This window comes from Macrobrachium nipponense, chromosome 14, assembly GCF_015104395.2.
Source record: "Macrobrachium nipponense isolate FS-2020 chromosome 14, ASM1510439v2, whole genome shotgun sequence".
NCBI lineage: Eukaryota > Metazoa > Arthropoda > Malacostraca > Decapoda > Palaemonidae > Macrobrachium > Macrobrachium nipponense.
The window spans coordinates 20,869,357-20,879,356 of NC_087207.1; positions in this window are offsets into that span (position 1 = coordinate 20,869,357).

Below are 10,000 nucleotides of genomic sequence, written 5' to 3' on the forward strand. Positions count from 1 at the left end.
TGATTGGAGGGTGGATGATCAATACCAATTTGCAAACTTCTTGCCTAAGTAGTATTTAAGATATGAGGGCGGACAGTAAAAGTGCGGACGGACAGACAAAGCCGGTACTATAGCTGCTACAGAAAAGTAATTCAGAAGACAATTACGTTCTTACAAGAGTATGTATATACATACCGGCGTATAAGACGCACTGCCCCCCCCCCCCCCCCCCCCCCCCCCCCCCCCCCCCACACACACCGTCAGCCTCTAAAAAAGAACAAAAAAAAAAAACGGATAATTGGGCCACTGTGACGTGACTGAAGAAACGGCAGGCTAGATTCTAATGACGCTGAAGAGAAAAGAGAAACATCACTGATAGGTTTACTGTGGAATAAAGATTCCTTTGATGGAACTATTTCTGCTCATTGATAAGTCTACTGTTTCGCCCTTCGGTAGAATGAAAGCTTTCTCTGAAAATCGTTTCGTCGCAAGGAGACGAAAGAGACATAAAGGGGCTTTTAAATAAGGACTGTACGACGCTGATACTGTGGCAGCAGAAAGACGAGGATGGTTAAGCATCCCTGAGCTGTCACTTAGTCTGAATTTCAAGGGAGGATGGTAGAATATAAGTATCATATTATTAAGTGTCCTCCTCATTATTCAGCTTCTTTGAGCTTCAGTTGAACTGACACTCTCAATTATTTATTCTTTATTATTTTATATTTATTTATTTATTTATTTATTTATTTATTTATTTATTTATTTATTTATTTATTTATTTGCAAAATGGCACTGAAGCTTAAGAGGTCTGTAGAGAAAGTATATTAATTAACACTCACCAAAAAGGTTGTTTTTTTTTTAGGTTATTTTCTGAAATGGCACTGCAACTTAAGAGGTTTCCAGAGAAAGTATATTAATTAACACTTCCATCAAAATTATTTATTATTATTATTATATTATTATTATTATTATTATTATTATTATTATTATTATTGTTATTATTATTATTATTATATTATTATTCAGAAGATGACACATATTTATACAGAACAAGCCCACCAAAGGGGCCACTGACTTGAATTTCAAGCTTCCAAAGAATATTAAGGAGCTCTTTAGGAAGAAGTAAGAGGAAGTAAAGGGAAATACAGAAAGAAGAGATACCACTTATCAAAAAAGAAAAAAAAAAGATTAGTAAATAGATAAATAGGTATAAATGTATCAAAATGCAAGAAATAGTATTAAGGTCGTAATCCATTGCATTTTCGCTTGAAGTTCTGAGGCTCAAATTGCCTTTTTTTTTTTTTTTTGCAAAATCGCACTGAAGCCTGAGATGTTTTTAGAGAGAATACTTTAACCTGACGGTAGCAGGTAAAAGAATAGAAGAACACCTGTCACCTTGGGGACTGTGAAGGTTCTTTTTTTGGTTAGGGGATGGGTGGGGACCGGGAACGGAACTCCATGTGCTAAAATTAATCATGGAGGTAGAAATAATGAAGGATTTTTTTATGTGACGATAGCATATGAAAAAAAGACTATAATGTTTCTTGTAAAAAAAAAGAGGCTTGATTTTAGTTTTATTTTTAATTATAAAAATAAAAGAGGCCTGATTTTATTTTTAATTTTTATCTATTTTTTTTAATACATGTAAAAAGATTGTATTATAAACTATGATTATTATTATCATTATTCAGAAGATGATTTATTATCATTATTTTGTAGATGAACCTTTTTCATATGGAACAATCCCAAGGGGGACACTTACTTCAAATTTAAGCCTCTCAAGAATATGGTGTTAATTAGAAAGAAGTTACAGAAGGTAATGAGAAATACATCAATTAGAGATCACTTATTAAAAAAGGAAAAAAATTAAATGAATTATTAAATAATTCGATAAAAATATAGGTAAATCATTGAAATATAAGGGGAATTTTATTACAATAGGAATGGATGCATCTCTATAATGGTTCTTGTGAAGTGAGGAATCCTAAATGTAAGTGATTTCTGAAATTTATGTTTAAAAATCAAATCATTATTTCAAATAGAAATTTGAAAAGTAGGAATGAATTGCATCTCATCTATAATGGTTCTTGTAAAGTAAGGAATCCTAAATTTGAAGTTTTTTTTCATTTTCTGAAATTCACGTCTAAAACTCAAATCATTATTTCGAATATAAACCTAAATAGAAACTCTTCCTCTATGTCTTCATCATCTCATTATCAACACTCGCTACCATCGCGAGAAAATCATATCTGAAGTTGATCTTATGAAAAGAGTTCACCCTCCCTTTCCAAAGTGAGACAGTTTCGTCAGCCATGAATATATATATACCCAAAGGTGCTTTCTTTGAAGTTTCTTCACACTTAACTTTTTGTCACTGTGTAAATTGAAATAAGACGAAACTTGTGTTGTCCTTTCTCTCTCTCCCTCTCTCTCTCTCTCGCTCTCTCTGCGTGTGACTAACTCACGAAGAAATTTCAAGGCTAAGGAGGGTGGGGGAAGAAATTGAGGTCCCACCTCTATCAGATCAAGGGCATTTTAGTAAGGATTAAGAACTGGGGGAATAATTGTGAAGCCTTTAAGCACAGGAGAAGGTTAAAGGTTTAGTGAAGTAAAAAATAAGTAAATAAGTTGGTAGGAAGTTTGGGAGATATAAATAAAAAAAAATATTGGATGACTGTTTCAGATTAAGAAAATGAAAAGTAAAATAAGTAAATAAGTGGGTAGGAAGTTTGGGAGATATTGATAAAAAACTAAAAGTATTGGATAACTATTTTAGATTTAGAAAATGAAAAGTAAAATAATTAAGTGGGTAAGAAGTTTGTGAGATAATGACAAAAACAAAAAAAATATTGGGGAACTGTTTCAGATTAAGAAAATGAAAAGTGAAATAGGTAAAAAAGTGGATAGGAAGTTTGGGAGCTATTGATAAAAAACTAAAAATATTGGATAATTATTTTAGATTTAGAAAATGAAAAGCAAAATAATTAAGTGGGTAAGAAGTTTGGGAGATAATGACAAAAACAAAAAAATATTGGGGAACTGTTTCAGATTTAGAGAATGAAAAATAAAATAAGTAAATAAGTGGGTAGGAAGTTTGGGAGCTATTGATAAAAAACAAAAAGTATTGGATAACTGTTTTAGATTTAGAAAATTAAAAGTAAAATAATTAAGTGGGTAGGAAGTTTGGGAGATACTGACAAAATAAAAAAAATACTGGGAACTGTTTCAAAATTAGAGAATAACCAGTGAAATAATTAAGTGGATAAGGGATTAGGAAATATTGAAAAAAAATATTGAGCAACTGTTTCACATTTAGAAACTGAAAAATAAAATAATTAAGTGTGAAGGAAGTTTGGGAGATACTAACAAAAACAAAATATATCCATCAACTCATTTAGAGTGAGAAAATGAAAAAATATAATAATAAAGGGGTGTAGGGGTTAGGAGATACTTACGAACACAAAATATATAATGCAGCTGTTCAAGATTTTGAAATAAAAAGAAACAAATATGTAGGCAGGGAGTTTTGGAGACTCTGACAAATACGAAATATATTATGCAACGGATTAAGATTTATGAAATAAAAAAATATAAGATAAATAAGTGGGTAGGGCGTTTGGAAGACTCTGAGAAAAGCAATATATATAATGCTCCTGCTTTGAACAAAAAAAAACTTCAGATCTACGAATGTTAAAAACTATCCTTAAAATAATTACTACTTTCCAAGACATTAAGGTTTCAATTTCATCTAATGCTAGACATTATTAAGAATAATTTAAATCTCACCTAATTTATACTAATATAAAATATACAATACTAACTTAAAAGACCACTTCATATCTAATAATAAAAAATTGAATATTTACTCATCTCTCTTTCTTGCTTCTGGTGATCTTCACTTGTAAACTTAGAGATTAGTAAGAGAGTCTGATTATGGCAATGAAAAGTGGTTTCTTGAAGTTGTTTGTTTTCAAAGCACAAGATACACAAACGCCAAGAATGACGAATATACGATTTAAGTTGAATGATTTCAATGTGAATAAAGTTACTTATGTATATATTTATGTATGTATGTATGTATGTGTGTGTGTATGCATGTATGTATATATACACACACACACACACACACACACAACATATATATATATACTATAGATATATATATATATATATATATATATATATATATATATATATATATATATATATACATGTGTCTAAATGTATGTATGTATCAGAATTGGATAAAGCAAACTCCACCATCAACAAACAATAAATAAAATATAAATAAATGAATATATATAAATATAAAAAGGCTTCTTCACTTCTCTACCATGACTGTTGTATACACATCAGGTGGTAGCAGCTAGAGAGAGAGAGAGAGAAGAGAGAGAGAGAGAGAGAGAGAGATGGCGTCATTCATTTATCAATCTTCGTAGTTGCTTAAAGTGTGAAGGAAACGACTGGGATAACATGATGTTCTGTTTAATAAGCAGAAAAGACACTTAGATACAAAAAAAATAAAACTAATGATGGGAAAAAAACACCAATCAATTTTGTTGAAACCAAATGAATTTAGAAGTTGTTAAGAGAGGATGGAAAGGAAGGAAGGAGAAAGAATGTTCAGAAGAAAGCAAGTTGAGGAGAAAGTAAGTCGAGTAGAAAGCAAGTTGTGGAGAAAGTAAATTAAGGAGAAAGTAAGTTGAGGAGAAAGTAAATTAAGGAGAAAGTTAAGAATAAGGGAGAAAGTAATTGAAGGAGAAGTAAGTTGAGGAAAGAAAAAAGTAAATTAAGGAGAAAGTAAATAAGGTAGATAAATTAGTAAATTAAGGAGAAAGTAAATTAAGGAGAAAATAAATTAGGGAGAAAGTAAGATAAGGAGAAAGTAAGATAAGGAGAAAGTAAATTAAGGAGAAAGTAAGATAAGGAGAAAGTAAATTAAGGAGAAAGTAAATTAAGGAGAAAGTAAGATAAGGAGAAAATAAATTAAGGAGAAAGTAAGATAAGGAGATAATAAGTTGTGGAGAAAGTAAATTAAGGAGACAGTAAGTTAAGGAGAAAATAAATTAAGGAGAAAGTAAGTTAAGGAGAAAATAAATTAAGGAGAAAGTAAGATAAGGAGATAGTAAGTTGAGGAGAAAGTAAATTAAGGAGAAAGTAAGTTAAGGAAAAAATAAATTAAGGAGAAAGTAAGATAAGGAGATAGTAAGTTGTGGAGAAAGTAAATTAAGGAGAAAGTAAGTTAAGGAGAAAATAAATTAAGGAGAAAGTAAGTTAGGTAGAAAGTAAGTTGAGGAGAAAGCAATATTAGGAGAAAGTAAGTTAAGGAGAAAGTAAGTTGAGGAGAAAGTAAATTAAGGAGAAAGTAAGATAAGGAGAAAGTAAATTAAGGAGAAAGTAAGTTAAGGAGAAAATAAATAAAGGAGAAAGTAAGATAAGGAGAAAGTAAGTTGAGGAGAAAGTAAATTAAGGAGAAAGTAAGATAAGGAGAAAGTAAATTAAGGAGTAAATAATAGAAAGTAGATAAGGTAATTAAGAGAAAGTATAAGGAAAATAAATTGGAGAAATTAAAGTAGATAGTAAGTTGTGGAGAAAGTTAATTAAGGAGAAAGTAAGTTAAGAAGAAAATAAATTAAGGAGAAAGTAAGATAAGGAGATAGTAAGTTGTGGAGAAAGTAAATTAAGGGGAAAGTAAGTTAAGGAGAAAATAAATTAAGGAGAAAGTAAGATAAGGAGATAGTAAGTTGTGGAGAAAGTAAACTAAGGAGAAAGTAAGTTAAGGAGAAAATAAATTAAGGAGAAAGTAAGTTAGGTAGAAAGTAAGTTGAGGAGAAAGCAATATTAGGAGAAAGCAATATTAGGAGAAAGTAAGTTAAGGAGAAAGTAAGTTAGGGAGAACTCAAGTCAAAGAGAAAGTAAGATGAGGAGAAAGCAAGTTAAAGAGAAAGCAACCTGCGGAGAAAGCAAGCTGTGGAGAGAAAGCAAGTCCAAGAGAAATTAAGTTGAGGACACAAGCCCAGATGAGCAATACAGCAATGCTGGGGTAGATAAAGGAATGATGCTCAAATGGCAAGAGTTACCGTGGACTCCAAATAAGCATCTCTCTCTCTCTCTCTCTCTCTCTCTCTCTCTCTCTCTCTCTCTCATTATATTCATTACTCTCACTTGAGGGCTAACACACGCAGCAGCAGCAGCGACGGGGAAGGAGAGAGAGAGAGAGAAAGAGAGAGAGAGAGAGAGAGAGAGAGAGAGAGAGAGAGTATTGGACCAGGCGACAGAGACGGAGCAAAAATAACCTCAGCTATTTGGCAGTTGTTGGTTAATGTTTGTATATATAGCAAGACCTCCTTTTCTCTTCTTCTTCTGAGGGAGAGGAGGAGGGGATAGGGAGAGAGGGAGAGGGAGAGAGAGAGGGAGCAAAGGGGAAATTTCGACTGGGGTTGATTTCTTGTTTTTGAAATAGCCTTGCCTTGATGTGGGACACGGCCCGAGGAGCTTAATGAGAAGGACCTTTTCTCTCTCTCTCTCTCTCTCTCTCTCTCTCTCTCTCTCTCACGTACACACACATACACTTTCACTCTCACATGCGCACTTTCTTCCCCCTAACAAGGTACAAAAAAAGTAAAAAAAAAAAAATTAAGATAAATATTTCTTATTATGGTTCAGGTTACGATGGGTTTCTGTTTTTTTTTTTTGTCCCTTGACAATTTTTCATTTCAGTGGTTTTTTTTTTCTTTTTTTTTTTTGTCTTATGATTAAAAGGAAAAACCTACAACAAATATTAATATATTATAGAAGAGCAGTTTTTGGACAATCAATCATAGTAAGCAGAGATGACTTTTATTATTATTATTATTATTATTATTATTATTATTATTATTATTATTATTATTATTATTATCTAATAGCATAGAGATAACGCCTACAGTTCGATACTATAGAAAATAGAGTAAATTCTTAGAGTATTAGATATAAAAAAAAGGACACAAAGTATTCATTTTAGAGCAGTGGCCAAGATTCAGATCTCTCACTATAAGACAATGCCTTCAAAAAACAACGAACACTAAAATAACTAAATAAATGAATAAAAAACCCTCAATTTATATACATGCCTGTTAATTTTTTCTTGACTAAAAACGACACAAGAGACGGTGAAACAAATATACGATTGTCATTAAAACACATATATCTTTATCTTGATTTCTGCCTCCGTCATAAAGTGATTATTTTTTTTTTCTAATATATGACTACCGTGTAAGGTACACTTGTGAGTCGGTTTTTTTGTAAATATTTAGCAGCATTACGCGATATATCACGAGCGGATTCTGACTAAATTTCGACCAACTGTGGGCCTCAAGATTACCAGTAAGTAATTGAAGTTTGGAGGCTAGAGGAATGTAATTTTTGTGGGAGAAGGGTCCTATTGTGAGCTTAGATACTGCAGGCCTTGTCGGAGATTTGTGCTGGTCAATCTTATTTCATGGGACCTACACGGGCCGTTGGATTACAACAATACAGTACATACATATTTACAGACTGGACTACCATTGTCTTAGATATTTAATCTGTAAATTATAGATTCTCTCTAAATCCCTAACTCTATTTATGTCTGCCTAGAAGGGCGCGACGCTCCTGCCCCATTAGTAGTAGTAGTAGTAGTAGTAGGCCTTCTTTTCGGGCACTGCCCTCACGCCTCACAACTGACCTGTAGGCCAAATTCCTGCCTGGCCAGAACGCTTGGTATTTGTCTGGGTTTCCTCGTCTGATTCTTATAAGAATGATTTTTTTTATATGTAATTAAGTTCTCCTTCAGTCTTCAGAATTATTTATTTATTAGTTATTTTTTTGTTAATTGGCTTGGCAATTACCTGGGTTTCTTCGTCTAATTCTTCATGATGATTTAATTTTTTTTTATAAATCTAATTAAGGGCGGCTTCAGTCTCTTCATTATGAATTTTTTTTTAACATTCAGTTATTTTTTTTAAATATATCTCTTCATATTAAATTATTTTGGACATTTGGTTAGGATTGCATTGACTCTCCATAAGCAGTTATATTTCTTTGTATTTATTTATTTTATTTTATTCATATATTTTGGGTGACACTTAAGACTAAACTAACAGAAGTGAATTTTACTTCTTGTAATTTATTCGCTAATGGAATTTTTTCAGAGTAAATTTCCCTTTCGATCCAGGTAAATAAGCCTAATTCATCCCTTTAATATTTAATCGTTTTATTGTGCTAATTTCGTAAAAAAAAAGCAAAAATAAAAAAAAATAAATAAAATAAACGGTCACAGACATCTTTATGTACAAAACTTTTACCTTATCTTGTGAAAATGACCACACCCTACAACGGCAGCAAACAGGAGTTATTCGTCCACAACATCAAACGTAGACATCGTGAATTTCTTGTTTATAAACATAAGCTAGCGTCTGGGAGTGGTAGCAGACGCGCCGCCTCAGATCAAGTCGAAATATGTTTACTTACCCAAGTCAGTCGTGAATGTCCCGTGGCAGAAACACCCAGGGGTCTAATTTCATAACTGAGATAGTGTTCGACTCTAATTCAGGGATGGTTATATGATGAATAAATCGAGTCTTAATTCCCTGTTTTGACATTTCAGGGCCATCTAAGGCTAATCAGATTCATTTGAGGATAATTGTGTTCGTGCAAATCGTGGTTTGAGTTATTTGTAAACAGAAATAAACGTGCATAAATATATACATTTTTGTGGTGGTAATTTCTCTTGCCTTTTTTTTTTATTGGTATGGTGGGACTGGGGATTAGTTGGTTGGGAAGGGTGTAAGGGGTAGAGGGGTTAAGTCTTATAGGCAAAATCTAAGCTTGACAGACATGTAAGATAAAAATGCTTATTTGTCAGCAAAGAAAAACCTTCCCTTTTTCTATGCAAATCTTAGCTTGACAGACGTGTAAAATAAAAATGCCGATTTGTCACCATGGAAATAAGTAGTTGAAAATAACAGTTTCTGTCAGATCTTAACTAAACAAAATTTGAAATAAAAATGCTGATTTGTCTGTAAATATCTCCTTTCTTGAAATGAATGGTTTTTTATGCAAAGTTGTGAAATAAAATTTAAAATTTTTCACTAAACATCTACTTTCTTGAAATATATGTTTATCTTTTTCGTAAATCTGAACTTGACAAAGTTGTAAAATCAAAATGCAAATTTGTCACCAAACAAACATCTTCCCATTTCTTGAAATAAATAGCTTTATTGGCAAAATCTAAATTGATAACTTTATACAATAAAATTACAAATTTGTCACCAAAAATATAGTTAAAATAAATAGTTTTTAAGCAAATCTTACCTTGACAAAGTTGTAAAATCAAAATGCAAAATTGTCACCAAACAAACGTCTTCCCATTTCTTGAAATAAATAGCTTTATTGGCAAAATCTAACTTGGTAACTATGCAAAATAAAAATGCAAATCTGTAACCAAAAAAAATAATTAAAATATAAATGGTTTTTAAGCAACTATTAACTTAACAAATTTGTAAAACAAGAATGCAAACTTATCGCCAAGCAAACACCTGTTTCCTTGAAGTAAATATTTTATCTGACCCTTCTGGCGACGAACTTGATAATAATAAACTTTAATAAAACACTATCTGACAAAGACAGCATTCTTATTTCGTTTCGGAAGTTAACGCCGTTGATATGCATAGCTCGAATTCCGGAAGACGAGGGAAGAAAAAGTGTGTATATATATGTGTGCGTGTGGTAATGTTTTCTATAAAGAATTCCACAACTCCAACTTAAATTTCACGTATCACTGAAATTCCATCTGGATTCCATTTGAGGGTTTTAAGATTCTATGAGTGTGTTCTTCAACTGTGTTTATCTTTTGTGTTTGTGTGTGTGTGTGTGTGTTTTTTTTGTACGTATGTAAAATGGTAATTACATGTAACTGAAGTTATCAAATCAGAGAAATAAGTAGACACGGTTATTATTATTATTATTATTATTATTTATTATTATTAGTATTATTATTTAT